The sequence below is a fragment of the Lactuca sativa genome, chromosome 5 (assembly GCF_002870075.4).
Source record: "Lactuca sativa cultivar Salinas chromosome 5, Lsat_Salinas_v11, whole genome shotgun sequence".
NCBI classification, from domain to species: Eukaryota; Viridiplantae; Streptophyta; class Magnoliopsida; order Asterales; family Asteraceae; genus Lactuca; species Lactuca sativa.
In genome coordinates, this window is record NC_056627.2 from 153,468,597 (window position 1) to 153,491,866 (window position 23,270).

The window sequence follows — 23,270 nt, forward strand, 5'->3', positions numbered from 1 at the left end:
CATTCATTTAATTTGAGAAATGCATTCAAGTAATAACATTTTAACACATGCTCCAAATGATTATGCATTTATATAAAAAATAGAATTTATAAAGTCACAATTTTTTTCTTTAGTTTACCGTTTTACATTAAGATATATAATGAAACTGTTCAGAAACCATTCAAGTTCCACATTGTTAATTTGGGTATTTAATTTTTAAAATCCCGTCATCGTTTCTCTATTATAGACACTGTAATTTCCATCACATTCTTATCATTTGAAATTTGCTTTTCGATTTTCGATTTTCTTTTTATTTTGATTTGTATGAAGTGTCAATAAACTACAAAAAGCTAAGGTAATATATATATATATATATATATATATATATATATATATATATATATATATATATATATATATATATATATATATATATATATATTAAAGAAGTCTCTCTTTAGGAACAGTAAAGTTCCTAAGGAGGTGGCAAAAATGGTCCTTATGTGTTAGTGTGTTTGCAATTCTTTCTCATTTGTTAGGAACAACAGTGAATTTCATGTTTTTTTTTTGATAGAAATGGTCTTCAATTATAGATGTCTTTGCAACTCTATCTAAGTTGTCATTGATTTTTGTGGGGGTCAGTTTATGTCATTTTGAACTTTCTTTTGTTTACACGTGTTATTTTGAATTTGCTTCACCGTTTTTACACCATCTTTGCCTCCAATGGGATGCTTACACGACTCCTTCCCACCGCCTCACTACTTAGATAGCTTTTCCACTACTGTGTCTTCCTTCGGTTTCCTAACCATTCTTATGTTAATTCTTCATTCATCATAATCCTCATCTTCACCGCCACCACCATTTGCTCTGGCGTCTTCTTTTACGCCCTCGATTCAAGCTGATTCGCTTCCCATTGTGTTGCCCTAAGTTTTCGGGATCAGGGGTTTTTAGGGAACTTTAGCTCCATCTGTCTACCTTTTGATTGGAAAAAAAAAACCCACGATGACTTGGGTCTGGATTTCGAAATTGAAGCAATCCGAGGGGGTATGAAAAACGTAGAAAAGGGAAATTAACAATGCGAGGGGGTATGACAGACGACCACCATCGTGTATACATATTGGGCTTAGAGAAGGAAGTGGTGTCTCCATCTTTCGTTGTGGTTCTACAACCCATTTTGCCTTAATCTTCATAAATCGAACGGCAACACCGCCACCATGTCACTTTGATTGGCTTTTATCTGCCCACGAAGGTTTATTTTCGAATGCTTTATTCCACAAATCTTCCTCTTTATGAAAATTAGGGCTTTCATCAAGAAAGTCGACGACTCAATTTAAAGGGTCCTAATTAGGTATTTTGTTTTCCCAAAATTATCTCCTTTCTTGCAATCCTTTCACCCTGCCTAAATACAAACCAGGTTTGCAAGTCTAGATGTAATCAAATTTGTGTCGGCATATCTTCATCCCGATGCCAGCTTCTTGGTAACTTGGTAACTTCTAAGTTCTATCTGACATTTGCAGGTTTTCCATGTGTATTATGGAAAATCAACACTTTCAGGAAGGCTGCTTCCGTTTTTTCTCAATCCTCTCGATCAAGGCTTCGAAGCCCCCGTTAATCAGAATCGAAATCAACATTTTTGTCCATTCAAACTTCCAATATATATGTTGTCCACATCATGTTTCAAACCTGGATTTGCATGGATTTTGCTAGGTAACCACTACCATGACGTTGTTGCTCTTGCGAGACCTGGCTGTGAGAACAACTTTGTTCTGGAAATGATCCAGTTGTTATTATTATTGTTTTTTTGCTCTTGAGCTTTCTATATGTGCAGATTTGTGCATTCGTCATGCATTGTACAGTGATTTATGTGATTGCAATAGTTTTCTTACTTGATTATTGTTTTATATTGATGTTCTTCTAAAGCTGATGGAATTGTTAGGGTCGAAGTCTTTTTGTAAAGAGTTGAAGTGTATTTGCTTTATTTTGTATGTAATGTATTTACTAAGTCGATTTTATGTTTGAAGCGTAACTCCTAGACTTAGTATTTTTTGTACTCTCGGTTTCCTATAAATAGGAAGTGAACTTAGAATTAGATAACAAGTTTTCCATGTATGTTGTCTATTTTTGTACTCTTGTTCATTTGAGAGTCATATGAGCTAAAACCAGATTCTATTTACATTCTATGTTCTTGATTGATCTTTAGCGTGTTTAACTCTAATCCTATTCGATTTCTCGTTACAATTCTTCTTCACTAAGGTTAAGGTATTAGACTTGGATTGAGATTGAAGGTTGATAAAATGAGTCAAATTAAATCTCAGAAAATCATTATCATACCCTAAACTGAAATTCCTTAGCTCAAGCATATGAAATATGGATAATTTGAATTTCAAGTGTATAATTTTTCACTTATTTAATACATGAAAAGCTTTCAATTTAAGTCAACAAGTTAGTAGTTACATATCAAATGTTTTGTGATCGTTCCTTTCCTAATTATCTTTGTACTTTTATTACCAATTGTTCACATAACCTGATGTTATTCAGGATTCTTAAGACCCTCCCATGAAGTTTACAAGTTTTTAAATCAACATCAAAATACTGGAATGAAGATGAAGAGAGCTTTTGTTAAATCTTTTGGGCTAATTCGATCTACTTTTCTACATCATGGAGAGAAAATATCAACCGGGGTTGCAGAAAGATCATATGTAAATAATGGGAATTTCAATACATCATCTTACAGTATGTGTAAATGTAGACTACCTTCTTGTATGTTTTCAATAATCAATTCTTCTAATGCTGGTGAAGTAAACTATAAAGGTCCAAAATTAGAATTTAAAAGTTTAATTTAGTCAATGATTATTTGTAAAAGTTGAAAATGATTAAAACGTGTTTATAACAGCAGTGAAAAGACCATGGCCTTTTGTGGAGTATGAGCTATGAATCAAAGCTTGGGATGTTTGATAATAGTCAGGTAATTTAGAAAAGGCTTAACTATTTTTGAACTATGGCTTGGACCCTAAACTTGTTTAATATTGAGGACTACTTTTTAAGGGTACATTGTTTTAATATTCAATTTTTTAGTATACATATACAACATCATATACACAGCTAACTTAGATTAATACTAACTAAAGTTGTAGATATGTTGGTGCTCAAGAAACATGTTGTGTCTCAATGCTATCAAGGTTTTGTATTCATGTTGGGTAATAAAAGAAGATCTCGGTCTTCACTAAATTCAAATCCAATATCAATTTTCTTACCTTTTCCATTGTGTTTGTCTACTATTTATATTTATCTCATAGATTAAATATCTATTTTCAGGTGTTATGGAGCCAGAAGAAAGACATCTCCATAGTAGAGGCTCGGTGTGTCATCTTTAAAAGTACATATAACTTATTGTTCATCCAAATGATAACCAGTGTCTTTTCTGTTATGCCACTTCCTATCTACCACCTTTAATCAAATTCAATTATAAATTCTTTAGACGAAGAATTATTTTAAATTTAAATGTGTCTCGCACTGTGGTTAGGTTATATGATTTTGTCAGTATAAATATGCATTTTAGTTTTCTAAAACTCTGGTTTAGAAGAGTATAATAATGTTTTCCTTTTGTTGCAGTTGGAGATGATTCTTCCAGACAGAGCATATGCATTTTCTCCCACACTCATAAAGCACAAAAAGAGAATTCGTCCATTTTGTCCTCAGTCAAAGATCAATTAAAAGAAGTCAATCTATCCGATTTTATAGCTGGAAGACTAGAGGAAGAAGCATAATGACTATGTTTTCTTCAGCTCTTGATGGCTCTGACTTGAGGTACCTACGTCTTTCAAAATAAGATCAGTAAATAACATAAGTTTTCACAAAAAAAAACTAATTTTATTTCATTAATAATGATCTTATTTTCATTAAAAAAAATCATGCGAATCTTTTGCAAAAAGAACTATAAAAAAATCATAAAATATTCATATACGCAAAACTAGAATTTGTGAAATTTTAACCAACTGACATACAAACTTTGAAAAAACAAAAACAAATTTAATAAAATTTATGAATAAATGATAATAATTTTTAAAAGTAAAATAGAAATAAAAATTATAAAATAGGGATCAGATGGTTAAGACTGGAGGTGCCTGATTGTCGTAAAGCTTTAGGCAGACACTCATCTCGCATATTTTAATTGCGAGCGATAACGCCTCATCACTCCCCATCTTCCAATATTCAATGTCAAACTTGCATTATCTGTTCCTATTTTAAAACGTGGTGAAAATATGGGTCTATTAACTTTGAAAATTGACTCGATAATGCTTACATATATTATTTATTTGAAGAAAAACTTGCAGGAAATAATGTATGCTTTTTCATGTTGATGATAAACCAATGAATTTGGGCCGATGTTATTGTTGCAGGCCCTGTTTCACACAACTAAAACAGAGCAGAAAATGGAGAGGATTAGAGAGATCAAAGTACAAGACGAGATGGAGCAATTTTCTGGGTTTTCTCACTGCTTCAAAAACTAAGACGTTACAAGCTACTTATCCTATCAATAAGCTAGAAATGTGGAACCACTAAACCACTTAATTGCTAGTTCCTAAAGAAAAGGGAAAATGACCAACATGGCCTTTGACAGCTTCCTATGTGAATACTGGAAATAGACATAAATGAAAAACAAACATAAATGGTCCCCAAACTTTCTGGATTATACCAACAAATTCCCCCTAATCCAGAATGCTAGATGCTCTTCATTCCAAGCATGTTCCTCATCTCCTTGAACTTGTTCCTTGCGAGTGGCTTAGTGAGAATGTCTGCCTGCTGCTCCACACTTGCAATAAACTTAACAATGACATCCCCTCGTTCAATGCATTCTCTTATGAAATGAAACCGAGTATCTATGTGCTTGCTACGTCCATGGAAAACCGGATGCTTGACTAATTCCAGTGTTGACTTGTTGTCAATGAGTATTGTTACTGGACCCAACTTTTCACCTGTAATTTCTTGAACAAGCTTCGGACCCATATGCCTTGGCATGTTGCCAAGTTTGCAGCCATGAATTCCGCCTCGCATGACGAGAGTGCAACACACTGTTGCTTCTGAGAGTTCCATGTCACCAGATTTTTGTTCAAGTAAAATACCATGCCACCTGTGCTTCGCCTGTCATTCACGTCTCTTGCATGATTGCTGTCAGAGTATGCTACTATTTGCATTTTTTCTTTGCTTCGTGTGTATACCAGACCAAGGTTGAGAGTTCCTTTTATATACCTTAGTATTCTTTTCACAGCATGATTGTGTTGTTCGGTGGGTCTCTCGAGGAACCGACTTACAACTCCAACAGCATACGAGATGTCTGGCCGTGTGTGGCACAGATATCTTAGCCCACCCACTATGCTTCGGTATTCAGTAGCATCCACCGGTTTTCCACTTTCATCCTTGGTGAGTTCGAGATTGTGTTCCATTGGGGTCTTTGTAGGATTGCATTCCAGCATACCGGTCTTTTCTAGTAGTTTCTTTGCATAACCTGTTTGTTTCAAGGTTATTCCATGCTCCTTTTGTGAGACTTCAATACCCAAATAATATGTCAGCAACCCCATATCACTCATTTCAAACTCTTGATTCATTTCCTTCTTAAACAAATCAATTTCCTTCTTGCTTGTTCCAGTAACAATAAGGTCATCAACGTAGGTGCCTACAATCAATAGGCTGCTGTTGGTTTTCCTTATGTATACTGCATACTCATGGGCGCATCTTACAAACCCAATTAGCTTCAAATGTTTATCAAGGCGTGCATTCCATGCCCGGGGGGCTTGACGAAGACCATACAAGGCTTTAGACAGCTTGTACACCAATCCAGATTTGTTTTTCTGCACGAATCCCTCAGGCTGTGTTACATATACCTCTTCCTCCAACTTGCCGTGTAGAAATGCTGATTTCACGTCCAGGTGATGAACGTGCCAGCCATTAATACCTGCTAAAGCCAGAAGTATTCTCACCGTTTCCAACCGAGCCACAGGAGCGAATACATCTTCAAAGTCGATCCCTTGCTTCTGAACGTAACCTTTGGCCACTAACCTGGCCTTATGTTTCAACACATTACCATTGGGATCTCGTTTCAGCTTATATACCCATTTGAGACCGATGGGTCTTCGGCCAGGTGGCAGTCTGACTAGCTCCCATGTTTTATTTCTTTCGATTGCAGACAACTCAACTTCCATCGCCTTTACCCATTCCTTTTCTTTACTAGCTTGACTGTACGACTCCGGTTCTTCATTGTCGAGTGCAAACATCAGTTCATCTTCCTGTCTGTAGATATCTGATAGTCGTCGATATCTTTTTGGAGCCCCGCCTCCGGTTGATTCAGATGATGTAGTGTTCGAACCGGTTGAACTGATGGGTGTGATAGGGTTTTCTTCTAATGATGGTGATGGGCTATTGTGGGGTGTTTCTTGGGCTAACTCAAATGAATCAGAAAATTCCTCACCCTGGGCCTCCTGAGTTGGGCTATCTTGGGGAATGTTGTCGTAGGTCACTTCTCTTGAGTTATTGCTGTTATCGACATTAAAAGGTATTGGATTTTCTTCTTGGCTTACAACCTCATCTCCATAACCTTCTATCACAAACTGGATGCCAAGACTATCTTTGAATTTAACTGAGTTATTCCAAGACCATTCTCTATCTTCTTCGAAACATACATCTCGACTTACACAGATTTTTCCGGTATCGGGGTCAAGCAAACGATAAGCTTTACTCCCAAGTTCCGTTCCCAAATACACCAATGGCCTGCTTCTGTCTTCAAGTTTCCTCATATGCCCTTTTACAACTTTTGTGTGAGCTGTGCAACCAAATACCCGTAAGTGCTCCAGATTTGGTTTTCTTCCAGCCCATGCTTCATATGGCGTCTTCTCTTTCAAGGCTTTGGTTGTCACACGGTTCAATACATAGACCGCGTGCCTCACGGCTTCACCCCATAAGGTTTCAGGTACTTTCATGTGTTTCAGCATTGTTCTTGCCATTTCAACCATCGTCCTGTTTCTTCTCTCTACCATCCCGTTCTGTTGTGGGGAGAACGGTGCTGTGAGGTGTCTCTTTAGACCAGTTGCCTCACAATAAGTGGTAAAGTCTTTAGACGTGAACTCACCACCACGATCAGTTCTGAATGTTTTTATTCTTTCACCTGTTTCATTCTCGACTAGGGCCCGAAATTTCTTGAAGATATCAAAGGTTTCATCCTTTGTCTTCATCAGGTATATCCACATCACACGACTAAAGTCGTCGACAAGAAGTAGAAAGTACCTATTTCCTGATGGTGTTGCAGGTGTGATGGGGCCACAAAGATCTCCGTGAACCAACTCGAGTATCTTGCTTGCTTTGTACGAGGCTTGCAGGGGGTATGGCGTCCGTGTTTGTTTTCCAGCCAAGCACCATTCGCACGGACGAGATGGATTGATTATTCGAGGCAACCCATGGACCACACCATTCTCTGACATTAGTTTAAGAGCATTGAAGTTTACATGCCCTAGCCTCCCATGTCATAACCAGTCTTGCTCCTTTCCTTCTCCTAACAAGCATGCTGCTTTTACCTCTTCCAATGCAATCTTGTACAATCTGTTTTCTGATCTCTTTACTTTCATTAGTAATCTACCAGTATGATCATGGATCCATAAGAATGACCCAAGCATAACTATTCTATCACCGGTTTCTGCCAGTTGACCCAAGCTTATGATATTGTTGCATAAGCTTGGGATGTAGTATACTTCACTCAGCAACCTTTGTCCTCCATTCTTGCATTGGAAGAGAATCGAACCTTTTCCTTCGATTCTCACTTTTGAGCCATCTCCAAACCGAACATACCCTTTTATTGTCTTGTTTATCTCACGGAACTTCTCTTCCTCTCCTGTCATGTGGTTACTGGCCCCATTATCCAAGTACCATATCTTGGATTTTGTAGCTTCATAGCCATTTGTTTTCAGTTTTAGAGTCACCCGTTTTTCATTCAAATACACCTCTTCATGCACTTCACTCTTACTGTATGCAGCTAATAATAGGGCAGGTTCTTGATCATCAAATCCCTGCATCAAATTGGCTTCCTGAAACCTTCCCTTTCGTGGGTTCTTGCACTCTGCTGCATAATGGCCTTGTTCTTGACAGTTGTAACACACCACTGTGCTTTTGTCTCGACTTGTTGTGTTCCGTCCTCCATCACGACTCGACTGTGAACCACCACCACGGTGACCCCCACGGTTTGAGTTACCTCTCCCCCGGCCTCTCCCACGACCGCATGAACCGGGATTGTGTTGCCTGGAGTCCCGCTGTGATGATTTTTGGCCTTCATCCTTTTTCTTCTTTGTTTTGTCAAGCCACTCCTGATGTGTCAGGAGTAACTTTCCTTCATTGGAGTCGCTTTGGCCTCGTATTCTTTCCTCGTGTGCCTTTAGTCTCCCTATGACTTCTTCAACTATCATAGTTTCTAGATCAACAAATTGCTCTATGGTGGATGCGATTTGCACTAACTTGTTAGGTACTGCCCGAAGCAACTTCTTGACCACATATGCCTCTCCTATTGTCTCTCCTAAGGCACGAACATTGCTAACTATGTTCGTGACTTTGGCAGCAAACTCATCTACTGTTTCTGACTCCTTCATGCTCATCATTTCAAGTTCAGTCTTCAACGTCTGAACCCTAGCCGTCTTCACCCGATCAGCCCCTAGATACATCGTTTTCAGAGTTTCCCATGCCTCCTTCGCTGTCTGCTTCTCTGCTAATGATAGGAGCATATCTTCTGGAATGCCTTGGTAGATAGCCGCCATTGCCATCTTATCTTTCCGGACTTCAACGACTGTATTGGCTGTTCTTGGTTCTACTGCCTCCCAAACACCTTGGGCCTGCATGAAAACTTTCATTTTGATTGCCCAAGCAGCATAATTACTTCTCGAGAGCATGGGGTAGTGTAAAGTGATAGAGCCATCTTTATCATTGTTGTTTCCCGTCATCTCAGTCACTCGTGGTTGATACTTGGGCATATACCAGATTTTGCTCTGATACCAAGTATTGTTGCAGGCCCTGTTTCACACAACTAAAACAGAGCAGAAAATGGAGAGGATTAGAGAGATCAAAGTACAAGACGAGATGGAGCAATTTTTTGGGTTTTCTCACTGCTTCAAAAACTAAGACGTTACAATCTACTTATCCTATCAATAAGCTAGAAATGTGGAACCACTAAACCACTTAATTGCTAGTTCCTAAAGAAAAGGGAAAATGACCAACATGGCCTTTGACAGCTTCCTATGTGAATACTGGAAATAGACATAAATGAAAAACAAACATAAATGGTCCCCAAACTTTCTGGATTATACCAACAGATGTAACATGATCATTGAAAGGGTTAGTGACTATCTCTTGGATCAGGTTTTTTAATTGCTTTTCGGTATGTTTTTTCCTCTCTTGGGGTATGTTGTTTTTTTACCTATGATGTTAGACTCTGAGGTTTAAATATAGGTTCAATGTTTTTTTTTTTCGTTTTTTTGGTCTGAAACTCTGAATTTTGTGAATTTTGTGACAAGACAAATTATCAATGATTAGAGACTTTTTCTTCATCTTCCATTGACATAAATATCCATGAAGAAGGTATGCCAATATTTTATATTTCTCTATGTATTGATATGGATATCTTTGTAACATCAGTATATGGTAGCTGATAAACGAAATATTTAGATGATAAACAAAATATTTACCCATTAACATGCTGATAAAGAAAAATAAGTAAGTATACATATTCTCACAATTTTCATTTTAAGTGCCTATCACCAATTTCATTTTAGGTTGGCTCAACTTGCAGCGGACTTGTGTGTGGATGCATGGTAAGAAGGTTTAAAAGGATTTTTGTAGGATTTTCATGTACAAAATATAAAACCTTAATTAAGGGTTAAATACAAGAAATAGGAACTTACTTTTGGTGATTTGCATAAATTATAGAATCTTATATGAGAGTGTTGCTTGATTCTCTTCTATCTCCCAACTGTTTAGATTAGAAAAATATGTCACTTATTATGACATCAATGCTGCTATCAAGTAAGAAATTTTTTTCATTTTATGATTTATCTTGAATTCTTGATAGATAATGGGCATAAATTTGTAATATAAACTTCTTTAAAGTTTTCCTTATATTTTCTTTTGTTTATCTAGAATGGTTATTCATATATTTAAGCATAAAGATTGTTCTTTTCCCTTAAATATGAACATGATCATCAGTACAATGATAGAGTAAACACTAAACATATAGTAGCTTACTTTTTTTTATGATTAAATGTGACAAATAAGGATGGAACAACTAATGCAATCACTTGGAAACTTTCAATCTAAGTTCGTGTGTGATCACTTTAGACCTTAATGGGAGTTTCCAACCCGGTAAGTAATTAGCATTGTTATATTATATATAAATTTCAAATTATGATGTTGTAATACGAGGGTAATTTTCTAAAAAGTTTAGGACATAATATAAAATTTCGTTTTTCTTTTCTTTATGTTTATGAACAATAGTTATACAATATTAATTATATACAAGAAAATCACAATACGTGGATTCTTAGCTGATATTTGGTATTTTTTTTCCCATTCTAATGATTATTTTTCTCCTGATTTAGATCCTTTTGCTGGTGCTCAGGCCCTAAAGCCTAAACCAAAGTTGATGTTTGGCTGCTGCTACAGCGAACTGGAGACAGAAATTTCATCTGTGAATATTAGTCTATTATTTACAGGGTAGCCAACATTATTTTTGTATTTGTTAAGGTGGCTTTGTGTAAATATGCCCTAAATAATCTAGGAACAGATAACATTTTACTTGACTATAGTTTTTGTGTCAAGTTCAAGGTTTAAAATAATGCTTGAGGTCCATTTGGAAGAAGAATACAAGTTGGAAAAAAGGCATTGAAATAGCAACATACTGTACTATGGCTACCAATCCATGCACTATATTATAATTTCACACAAATGCGATACCTTCCAAGCCCCGCAACGCGGGGTGGATCGCTTCTAGTTATGATTTATGAAGATTAGTTTTGATATAAAATTTCATAAATTTAAAGGCAAATGTCATATTAGTCCATGGGAACTTATTGTGTCTGTTCTAAAAGGTCACCCAACTTTTTTTATACATTAAGGGAATGAACTCTCATTTTTTTGTTTTAAAACATCCTTATGTGACCTAATACTGGATGATACCGGATAAGGCTGTAAAATGTATGCCTTGACGAGACCATAACATGCGTCACCATTGAAATATTTGAACTGTACTTGATGAACAACAAATTTGTGGTTAACCAGTTTGTTAGATTTCACAAGAACGTAAATGGTGATGTTATATACAAGCAAATTAGGGGGGATTTTAGCTTTTTCATTACCAAAAAAAACCTACAACGCTTTTCTCCAATGGCCAACATTAGGAAAGTTGTAGAATTTGGGGATGCTCTGAAGGTCTTTATCTATTTGTTTCTCGTTGATTACATGAGCTAGGAATGCGCAACATTCCTTTCACAGAAGCCTTTGAGATTTGATGCATAATATGATACGAAGACTGGAACTAAGTCTATCGTTGTGGGTCATGAGAGTCTACAACGCTTTTCTCCAATGGCCAACATTAGGAAAGTTGTAGAATTTGGGGATGCTCTCGAGGTCTTTATCTATTTGTTTCTCGTTGATTACATGAGCTAGGAATGCGCAACATTCCTTTCACAGAAGCCTTTGAGATTTGATGCATAATATGATACGAAGACTGGAACTAAGTCTATCGTTGTGGGTCATGAGAGTCTAGCCAGAGAGGAGATTGAGATGGATGGTTGTAACAAAGGATATCTGCATGATTAGGACTCAACCATTCCATGCCAATAAGAGCATCAAAGCTCTTGATGGTAACTAGTATTAGGTCGATGGAAAATGAATCATTGTTCAAGGTAAGGGTATAGTTTATGAATATGTCATTAGCGTTTCCCTTTCTCACTGTTAGTTATCTCGACGGTAAATGTTTCGGTTACTAGACGAGGACTATGTTTTAAGAAGACGCTTGAATGAATGACTAATAAAACTTCTTTGGTACAAGATTCGAAAAGGATGTGCGTATAAGAATTGTCGAGAAGAAACGTACCTGCGACGATGGTGGGATCGACGACTGCCTCCTCCTGCATCATAGCTAAAACTATCCCGGCGTTGTTGGTGGTTGCTGCTTTGGGGCAGTTTCTCTTGAAATGCCCTACTTCTCCACAACCATAGCAGACCTGATCGGTACTCGATCCGGAAGCTTGATAGGTTGGCTGAGTTGGTGTTTTGCAATTTCGCGTAAGGTGACCTTTCTTGCCACAGTTGTAGCAAAATACCTCATGGCATGGGCTGGAAGTGACATGATGGTAACTGCACTCATTGCACCAAGGGAGGTTACCAGCATACCAAGTGGTAGGTGCTTGAGCTATAGACGCAGCAACGGGAGTAGTGGCAGCTTGAACTGCCACAGATTCATGCCTCTTAGAGGGTCCTTGTGAACTCTGACCCGTTCGCTTTTTCCAGATAACCTTCTTACTCTTATCACATTCATTCTGGTGCTCCTGATCATCTTCATGGTTTTGAGCATAGGTGTTACTTCCTGGTCCACTGGACCTGCTAGGGTTCAACAACGTCATTGCAGCCGTCACTGCAGCAGTAACAACTATCTGAAATAAGACAGGGTCGAATGGAGGAGAATATGGTGGCAGAGATTTGTTGTTCCTAGAGCCGGGTCCTTTCTTTGGAGAGATTTTGATCTAAAATGATTAGGAAAAAGAGGATGGTAAATCCTCTGAATTGAATCTAGAGATATGAAACAGGGGATATCTCATTATGAAATATATAGGGTTCGATAAGCGATAAGCAGGAAAGAGTTATCAAAGCAGGTAAACTATCGCTAAAGAAGGAACGAGTAGCAATACTCGGAATGAATTTCTACAACGTTCTCGGCTTTGGCTAAAAAACTCCCATAGTATTTTATGTTTCGTTATGATCATGGCTCATTGTTTGGATCTTAGGTAAGTTTTAGGCATGCTACATACTACAGTCACTCCCATGCACATGTTAGCCATGTCTCGAATGAATATAGTTGATCAGGCTATATTGACCCTAGACACGACTACATAACTGCCCGGGTTTAACCGCAGTACACAACACCCAATTACTTATGTTTTGTTCTACTCGTAGTTACGGATTCTGGTGGTTAGGTATACTTGTATACTTTTGAAAATACTTATATTTTAAAGTATACTTTTAGTTCAGAGCACTTTGGCACCTTAGTGTTTATAGTCTTATACCATGTAAGGTTTGGTATACTAGTTCACTATAAACAAGGGCTCTGATACCAATCTGTCACACCCCGAAACCGATGGCGGAAACGTTCCGGGGCGGAGGACGTCATGTAAAGTATCACAACCAATGTACATAGTAAGCATAGTAAACACGAAACATTACATTTGTAGTGACAAAGAACATGGTTTGGCATGCGGAATTAAATCTTGCACAATTAAACATGGTGATTTGGGTGTTTAAGAGATGTATTGATTGTATATGGTGTTACAAAAAGGATCTAGATCTAGACTACATAAATAACACACACTTACACACTCAACTTTTACATCTCTCAAGCACACCTCTACAAGTGGTATGAACCCACTATTTATAGAGGTGTTTACATGTCTCTCTCTCACTCTCTATCTCTCATGTGTCACAAGGCTAATACTCCATATGCAAGTGGGTTTTACAAAAGTCAAACATTAGAAAGTCATTCATGGAAAACTTTGTACCCTAACATTCTCCCCCTCAAAGTTAGGAATGAATGACCCACTTCAAAGCTTCCAAAATCAAGCACTATACGGTTCGAGCCTCAAAGGTGACACATGTCGACACGAACTTCAATCTTAAATTCTTCCATGATTCTTCAATTTGGGCTCTAGGATGTGAGACAATACAATCCAAGCAGCAACGAATGATCAAGAGTATTCCAAACTCCAAATAATCACCCTAAAGTTGCACATAAAAACACACCCCAAAAATCTTCAATAATTCCAAACCCATTTCGAATACATTACTTCCGAACTTCCAATTGCATCATCTCGTAGCTTCAAAACTCCAAGATCACTTCGGTCTTCAAATCCGCGTAATATGAAAAATTCAAGTTCGAATTTCCATATAAAACTTCTTCCCCTTTTTATAATCGAAATTTTATTATCAAACTCTAAGGAAAAAGAACATGCTCTATTCGGAATTTTTCATGTCAAAACTCCCCCTTAACATGTGGCATAAACTTTGTACTTCAATCCGGAAAACCAAAAAATATTCAATTTTTATTGTCGTTCACGGATTGCCTTTGACAAAATTTCTCAACATGGGAAGAAATTGTCAATTTCAAAATTCTGCAGTGACCCGGTGCGCCAAAAACAGCCAAATATGCGAAACACATCCCCATTTGCGAAACTGGGTAGAATGTGTAAATTCGCACAAACTACAGGAACCAGATTCGAAAATATTCCCATTTCTCAAAATTTTTACCCCAAATGTGAAACTGGGTAAAATTTATCATCTTGTGAAGACTGCAGGGATGCGAAATGAAAATTCTGCATGTTTGTCATTTTATAACCCCATTTGCGAAGTTGGGTCAATTTTGTCATGTTTTTGAAATTTCAGGGACTAATTTCGAAGCTTGTGTGTTTTCTTCCCCAATTCATTAACCAGTGAAATGCTTTGCTTTGCACGTCAAATTCTTCGCATGTTACTGAAACGTGGATGAGAAGACTTCGCATCTTAACCAATTAAACCAAATGCGAACATTTTTGACCTTATATGCGAACAACTTTTGACTCCAAAATTGAACAAATATCACTCTCAAATGCGAACCCGATTTTGATCTATGTAACCAAATGTGAAGTGAGTTTGACCATCAACCACACAGTTGTCTTCATTCGCATTTCATTCATAATCCAAGGTTCGTTCATCAACAAACCTCCAATTCCAAACAAGATCAATATGCGAACCCAAAATTGAGACCCAGATGTGAATGGATGTTATCATAAGTCATAGATCATTACACTAAAGACTTCGATCGAACGACTCCAAAATTGAAATCTTTTTCTCAATCCAAATCACATATTTCGTTTTTATATAACCCAATTCTTCCCATTCCTGTAGATGCGAACGAATACAAAATCTACTCCAAATCATAACATCTAATTTCGACCTAAAACAGTCGACGATTCCAAAAATTGAGTTTTCTGAATCGGTCCTTCAATCTCGATCATTCCAACTTATTCGATCAACATATCCACTTAGACTTCGTATCGACCATTTGTTCGTCAATGGATCCAAGTTTTCATCGATTCCAATCCTTCCAAGAACAAATCCAGACTCCAACATCATCGATATCGCATCCCAGTTCCAAAACGAAACCAAAATTATCGACAACACGGTTGAGTTCATAGCCTTCCCCAACCATCGACTCCCAAAATTAACAATCGACATATATCATCTGTTCGTTCTTCTGTAACATCTTTTTAACAAAAATATGATTGTGACTCCAAAATCGAATTCGCCTTGAAAGTCAACTCAAGCCATCGCCTAGACCATTGATTGAGAATTTAATATCCAAAATCGAATCCAGTCATCCAACATCAATTCTATCAGCATCATCATATTCATCGATAGCTCAATTGATTTTCAAACATCTACAAATTGATAATCAATTCTCCATAATACAAAAATATGTTTCAAATGAAACAAGTAATCGATCTTGAGTTTTAATTGAAAATTAATCATTTGAAATTAAGAACTCAAAAAAATTGAATCAGATGAAGATAAGAATCCGATCAAAAAGGTTAATGTGAATGATTCACAAACCGATAAACAGTATTCAAAATAGAATCAATTCAAAGCTTAAATTTGATCCACAGATATAATCGAATAAAAATCGATTCAATAATTGTACGATCTTGAGATGTAAACAAATCCGACAAATGACATTTAAATACGAATTCAGATATGATGAAACAAAATATAATCGTATAAAAGATCTTGAACAGTAACTGTATTGGGCTTTAGATCAAATCAGATCACGAAATGGGCTTAAAATCTATTATGAACAGTAACAACTCAAGATATTTGTTTTAGATTGAATTTGATCTTAAAAAGAAATTATTGGATCATCAATGGGGTTTTTTTTAAAAAAATTGATCCAACGAGTCAAACGATCACAAATCAAGAATGCAATGCACGATTACAATGAAAATAAGAGAGATCATAGAGAGAGATTCACCAAAATTGCTCAAATTGTGACAAAAGTTGCCAAACCGAGAATCGTTCTTCAAAAGACACGTTGATCGTGAAAACCAAGCTCTGATACCAATTGTAGTGACAAAGAACATGGTTTGGCATGCGGAATTAAAGCTTGAACAATTGAACATGGTGATTTGGGTGTTTAAGAGATGTATTGATTGTATATGGTGTTACAAAAAGGATCTAGATCTAGACTACGTAAATAACACACACTTACACACTCAACTTTTACATCTCTCAAGCACACCTCTACAAGTGGTATGAACCCACTATTTATAGAGGTGTTTATATGTCTCTCTCTCACTCTCTATCTCTCATGTGTTACAAGGCTAATACTCCACATGCAAGTGGGTTTTACAAAAGTCAAACATTACAAAGTCATTCATGGAAAACTTTGTACCCTAACAACATTACATAGAATTATTACATTTGTTTAAAAGTAAAGTGATACATGTTTGTAAATACATAAGTTTTAACAAAAGTTAGACGTGACTTCCATCTTCTCTGTCTTCTGCAAAAGGACGCGGATACCTGTCTAAGGAGAACCTGAGAATACAAGCAGTTTAAAAATCAACATAAAGCTAGTGAGTTCATCAGCTGTTTGTTTATGTAAAAGATCATGTTTCCTTTGGTTTTCTGAAAAGTTTTTATCCAAGAAAATCTCATATTTTCTTATAAAGACAGTTTAGTTAAAGTTCTGAATTTCCGTTTGATACAACAGTAGATAGTTTAATACGTAAGACTATATATTGAAAAACCACTGGGAATACCATCCAGTACAACAGTAGGTAGTTTTAATATATAAAACTATAGATTTAAAACCACTGGGAATACTATCTAGTAAAACTACAGATTAAAAGAAGATATAGATTCCGTGAATAAACTTATATTTTATATTAATACGTATTGTGAGTCGGATAACCATGCTGATATGACAACAAGACCTCCTTGACGTTCTTCAGGTGTTGGATGATATCCAAAATTTGTCACCCCAGGCGTGCCCGCCTAACTGTAGCTAGCAGTTAAGGTGTGGGATTGTTAGTCCTGAATAGATCTATTCACAAATTCCACGCTCTCCCTCCAGGAGACTCTGGTTACACTTCCGGGGAGGATTTACTGATGACCCGAAAGGTTTAATGAAGATAAATCTCATAAGCTAGTATTAAATTATTCACGGTGTACTCGTTCGTTATCAAACATAATAATCATTTTAAAAAATAATACAATAAACACAATTTAATACAACGAAATTATCTGGCATGATACTTTAAATTAAACAGAGATAAACTCAATCAAACATAGTTTATCTATTAACTTTGCATAAAATCTGTGTCCGTAAAACAAGAACTAAAGATCCCAATTAAATTATTCCCATAATAATTTGATTGGTTTGATTGTTTCCTTTACTGTAATTGAAATCCATGTAGTTATATTCGATAAAACATCCCTTATGCTCCGCATAATACATAAGGGGTAAATATATCTAAAAGTTTGCCATATATTTATAGAATTTCATAAACTTTAGGTTTCGAAAATATTTATAGTTTGCTTGTATTCCCCCCCCCCCCCCCCCCTTAAACATTGAAAAACACGGAAAAAGGCGTAGGGGTATGAACTCACCAGTCGAGAAGTGTGCCAGTTGGATGCTAATTGTCAGTTCGGGGATTGAAAACACGTGAGGTTCCTATGTAATATGAAGAGATACATAAATTGTATCTAATTATACCTTGATCTATTAATTAAATAAGAATAAACACTTCTAGACGAGAAAACACTTCAATTCAAGTGTTTAGAGTGACCCGGGTAATATCTAAGGGTGTTTATGGATAGGATATGAAGCTTACTCTTCAAGAGTAAATTCTCAATGGAGTTTTCGGCCCAATGACCAACTCCCCATGAGTTTACGGTCGTAAACTCATGGTGGGGGTGTTTTAGGGTGTTTAATGGTCACACATCGCATGGGAAATTTGGCTAGGATTAAATCTAGGACATACGAAGGAATTAAACCACCAAAGTGACCATTTAATGGAGTTTACGGCTATAAACTAGGATTTTACGGCCGTAAGCTCCTAAGTATCATTTCTTTATATGATTTGGTGGTCCTAGATCAATCACATGTGTTTCTAAGTCATTATACAAGCCTTGGGATGAATTTAGGGCATCATTTGACTAAGATATAGGAGTTTATGTCCCAAGAACCTATCCTTGGGGAGTTTACGGCCGTGAACTCCTAACGGAGTGGTTTTTATCAAGTTTAAGGCTCCTAACTTAATTGTGGTTGCTTCTAGACTTTATTCCAAGGCTTATGAGGTGTTTAAGGGGCATCTTAACACCTTAAAATGTGTTTACTGCCCATGAAATGGTTTGTACGGTCCAAGCATAATCTTGGGCGGTAAACTTATATTTACCCCCCTAAATGATGAGTTTATGGTGTTCCTAGTCCATTCCAATATGTCCTTAAGTCATTTCCAAGCTCCAAAAGTGATTTGGGAGGGTTTTGGGGCGCAAAAACCCCTTTTATGTGTGTTTGAGGCCCAAGACTGTTCTAGGGCCTTAAACACATGATGTTGGTCCTATTCCATGATTTGAATACGAATTTGAAGGTTAAGGATGCTAATCTATGAGTTAGGGTAGTTACCTTATTAATTTTAGGCTTGAATTGAGGTGATTTTGGATCAAAAGCTTGGAATTGTAGAGAGAGAGTAGAGAGAGGTTGAAGAAGCTTCAAATGAAGTTCTTTGAAATTTATATATGGTTTGAGTTTGAGATACGGTGGAATTCTACCTGATACTGACGTTTACCGAGGCTTTTGGTCATACCCGATTAAGAGTTTGCAAATCCGACGAGGTCGTAACTAAAAATTATCCAACTAAATATTGAAAGTGTTTTCACATGTTTCTAATGTGTCTGGATACTTACGAGATCATAATAAAAATCTTAAATTAAATGACCTAATCTAAAATGTTAACGGGAAGATTGAAAAACAAACGGGTTTTACCGACGGGAATGGGTTACTATGACAAAACAATTTACAGGTTGTCACATTATCCCCCCGTTAAAGGGAATTTCGTCCTGAAATTTAGAATTAAGACACAATCATGGGTTTGGAAAGAGACCTGGTTATTTCCGCTTATTCGAGTCTTCGTGCTCCCAAGTGAACTCGGGTTCTCGCATGGTATTGCCGCGAACCTTCACTATCGGGCTACGGCTTTGTTTTGTACATCTAATCTCTCGATCTATGATTCGGTTGGTTCTTCCATGAAGTTTAGACTTTGGTTGATTTCGATCTCATAAAAAGGAGTTACTAGGGTTTCATCAGTTAGGTGCTTCCTAAGATTGGAGACGTAGAGTACAGGATGGATGCAGTTAAGTCCTAAAGGAGGTCAGAGTTTTATGGGCTACAGGACTGATCCTAGCGAGGATCTCAAAAGGTCCTATGTACTTTGGATTATGTTTTCTGCACTTTCCAAAGCATACCATGTCTTTCCAGGGCGAGACCTTCAACAGGACACTGTTTCCAGCCTAGAATTCTAAGGGTTTTCGTAAATTATCGGTGTACACTTCTGTCTGTCTCGTGAAGCTTCTCAGTAGATCTCGGATCTGGATGATTTTAAGTATCAGAGGAGGCACTGTCAAGGAATTTTCTCTTGGCTAGCTACGTGTCCTCTACCTCGGTCCAGTACAGCGGGGATCTTGCACTTGCGACCGTAGAGGGCTTCGAACGAGGTAGTCTTAATGCAAGTCTATGATGATTCAGTCAAGGGTAAATTGGTGTCCCACGATTTCCCTAAATCGATGACTCATGCTTTCAGCATGTCTTCCAGGGTCTGGATAGTTCTCATACTTTGTCCGTCTGTCTGAGGATGGTAAGCTGTGAAGGGACTGCCAAAATCTTAAAGTAAACCTGCTATCTGGATCGGAGATAAGGGACACAGGTACACCATGTAGTCAGACTATTTCATGGATGATTCTTTAATCGGAAGGAAGTGAGCAGATTTGTCAAACGATCGACCATTACTCAAATGGTATCATACCCACTCGGAGACCTAGGTAACTTGGTGATGAAATCCATGGTATTCATCTCCAATTTCCACTCAGGTATCTCGGACTGCTGGAGCAGACTTGAGGGTTCCTGATACTCGATCTTTACCTTGGCGCAAGTCAGACACTTGCCCACGAAGGTTGTGATCTCGACTTTCATGGTTGGTGAGGATCATGCACTTAGTTCCGTAGAGATAATGTCTCCAAACCTTCGGTGTGAAGACCACAACTCCTAACTTTAGGTCGTAAATTGTGTAGTTAACTTTGCATGTCTCCAGCTGTTTCAAGGCATAAGTGATAATTTTCCTCTCTGTTTACGTACATAGTCTAAAGTCTGATTAGATGCATCGCCGATGACAACAAAATCCTCTGTTCCTTCGGGCAGAGACAGGATAGGTGTGATGTACAAGGCTTGCTTCAATGTTTGGAATACTGTATCTTGCTTTTTATTCCAACAAAAGGGTACACCCTTCTGTTTCAGAGTGGTCAAGGCTTGGCCAATTCTAAATTTTTTTTGGATGAATCTGCGATAATAGCCGGCGAAACCCAAGAATTGACGGATTTTTTAGGGTGTCTTTGGTGCCAACTAATTCTCTATTGCCTTGCTTTAGGAAGGGTCCGCGTGTATGCCTTTCTTGCTTACTATGTGACCAAGGAAAGTGATTAGACTGAAGAGCATCACTACGAACTTGTAGTGATCATATCGAGTCCAGAACGCCGTCTTGGAAACATCATTCTCGTAAACTCGAAGCTGATGGTACTCTTTGTCGAGCAATTCATTAGGCTGACTGGATAACTCCTGCATTTCTGCTGGAGCTATGCGATACAAAGACTTGGCTACATGATTAGTTCCAGGAATTTGGTCGAAGCGAAACTCGACTTGACGTTCGGGAGGAATTCCCGGAAGCTCTTTGGGAAAAACATCAGGAAAGTTGCAGAATTCGGGGATGCTATCGAGGTCTTTATCTATTTGTTTCTCGTTGATTACATGAGCTCGGAATGCGCGACACTCCTTTCACAGAAGCCTTTGAGCTTTGATGCATAATATGATACGAAGATTGGAACTAAGTCTATCGTTGTGGGTCATGAGAGTCTGGCCAGAGGGGAGATTGAGACGGATGGTTGTAATAAAGGATATCTACATGATTAGGACTCAACCAATCCATACCAATAAGAGCATCAAAGCTCTTGATGGTAACTAGTATTAGGTCAATGGAAAATGAATGATTGTTCAGGGTAAGGGTACATTTTATGAATATGTCGTTAGCGTTTCCCTTTCTCACTGTCAGTTATCTTGACCGTAAATGTTTCGGTTACTAGACGAGGACTATGTTTTAAGAAGACGCTTGAATGAATGACTAATAAAACTTCTTTGGCACTAGATTCGAAAAGGATGTGAGTATAAGAATTGTCGAGAAGAAACGTACCCGCGACGATGGTGGGATCGACGACTGCCTCCTTCTGCTTCATAGCTAAAACTATCCCGGCGTTGTTGGTGGTTGCTGCTTTGGGGCAGTTTCTCTTGAAATGCCCTACTTCTCCACAACCATAGCAGACCTGATCGGTACTCGATCCGGAAGCTTGATAGGTTGGCTGAGTTGGTGTTTTGCAATTTCGCGTAAGGTGACCTTTCTTGCCACAGTTGTAGCAAAATACCTCATGGCATGGGCTGGAAGTGACATGATGGTAACTGCACTCATTGCACCAAGGGAGGTTACCAACATACATAGTGGTAGGTGCTTGAGCTATAGACGCAGCAACAGGAGTAGTGGCGGCTTGAACTACCACAGATTCATGCCTCTTGGAGGGTCCTTGTGAACTCTGACCTGTTCGCTTTTTCCAGATAACCTTCTTACTCTTATCACATTCATTCTGGTGCTCCTGATCATCTTAATGGTTTTGAGCATAGGTGTTACCTCCTGGTCCACTGGACCTGCTAGGGTTCAACAACGTCATTGCAGCCATCACTGCAGCAGTAACAGCTGTCTGAAATAAGACAGGGTCGAATGGAGGAGAATATGGTGGTGGAGATTTGTTGTTCCTAGAGCTGGGTCCTTTCTTTGGAGAGATTTTGATCTAAAATGATTAGGAAAAAGAGGATGGTAAATCCTCTGAATTGAATCTAGAGATATGAAACAGGGGTTATCTCATTATGAAATATATAGGGTTCCATAAGTGATAAGCAGGAAAGAGTTATCAAAGCAGGTATACTATCGCTAAAGAAGGAACAGGTAGCAATACCCAGAATGAATTTCTACAACGTTCTCAGCTTTGGCTAAAATACTCCCATAGTATTTTATGTTTCGTTATGATCACGGCTCATTGTTTGGATCTTCGGTAAGTTTTAGGCATGCTACATACCACAGTCACTCCCAATCACATGTTGGCCGTGTCTCGAATGAATATTGTTGATTAGGCTATATTGACCCTAGAGACGACTACATAACTGCCCAGGTTTAACCGCAGTACACAACACCCAATTACTTATGTTTTGTTCTACTCGTAGTTACGGATTTCGGCGGTTAGGTATACTTGTATACTTTTGAAAATACTTATATTTTAAAGTATACTTTTAGTTCAGAGCACTTTGGCCCCTTAGTGTTTATAGTCTTATACCATGTAAGGTTTGGTATACTAGTTCACTATAAACAAGGGCTCTGATACCAATCTGTCACACCCCGAAACCGATGGCGGAAACGTTCCTTGACGAAGGACGTCATGTAAAGTATCACAACCAATGTACATAGTAAGCATAGTAAACACGAAACATTACATTACATACAATTATTACATTTGTTTAAAAGTAAAGTGATACATGTTTGTAGATACATAAGTTTTAACAAAAGTTCGACGTGACTTCCATCTGCTCTGTCTTCTGCAAAAGGACGCGGATACCTGTCTAAGGAGAACCTGAGAATACAAGTAGTTTA

General features: G+C 37.7%; 1 long non-coding RNA gene and 1 other non-coding gene across 5 annotated transcripts; one reads left to right on the forward strand and one right to left on the reverse strand.

Annotated features, from left to right (window-relative positions):
* The first annotated feature begins 472 nt into the window (after positions 1-472).
* On the forward strand, positions 473-4,599 carry LOC128126436 (uncharacterized). 4 transcript variants are annotated; one of them, XR_008224369.1, is made up of 6 exons: positions 473-1,686; positions 2,518-2,944; positions 3,108-3,176; positions 3,295-3,355; positions 3,592-3,786; positions 4,380-4,599. It is a non-coding gene; the product is annotated as an uncharacterized LOC128126436 (long non-coding RNA). The 4 variants fall into 4 exon arrangements; XR_008224370.1 differs by having other exon boundaries at positions 3,295-3,338; XR_008224368.1 differs by lacking the exon at positions 3,108-3,176.
* On the reverse strand, positions 4,076-4,179 carry LOC111890485 (small nucleolar RNA Z279/snoR105/snoR108). The gene has a single exon (XR_002849886.1). It is a non-coding gene; the product is annotated as a small nucleolar RNA Z279/snoR105/snoR108 (small nucleolar RNA).
* Positions 4,600-23,270: the final 18,671 nt, after the last annotated feature.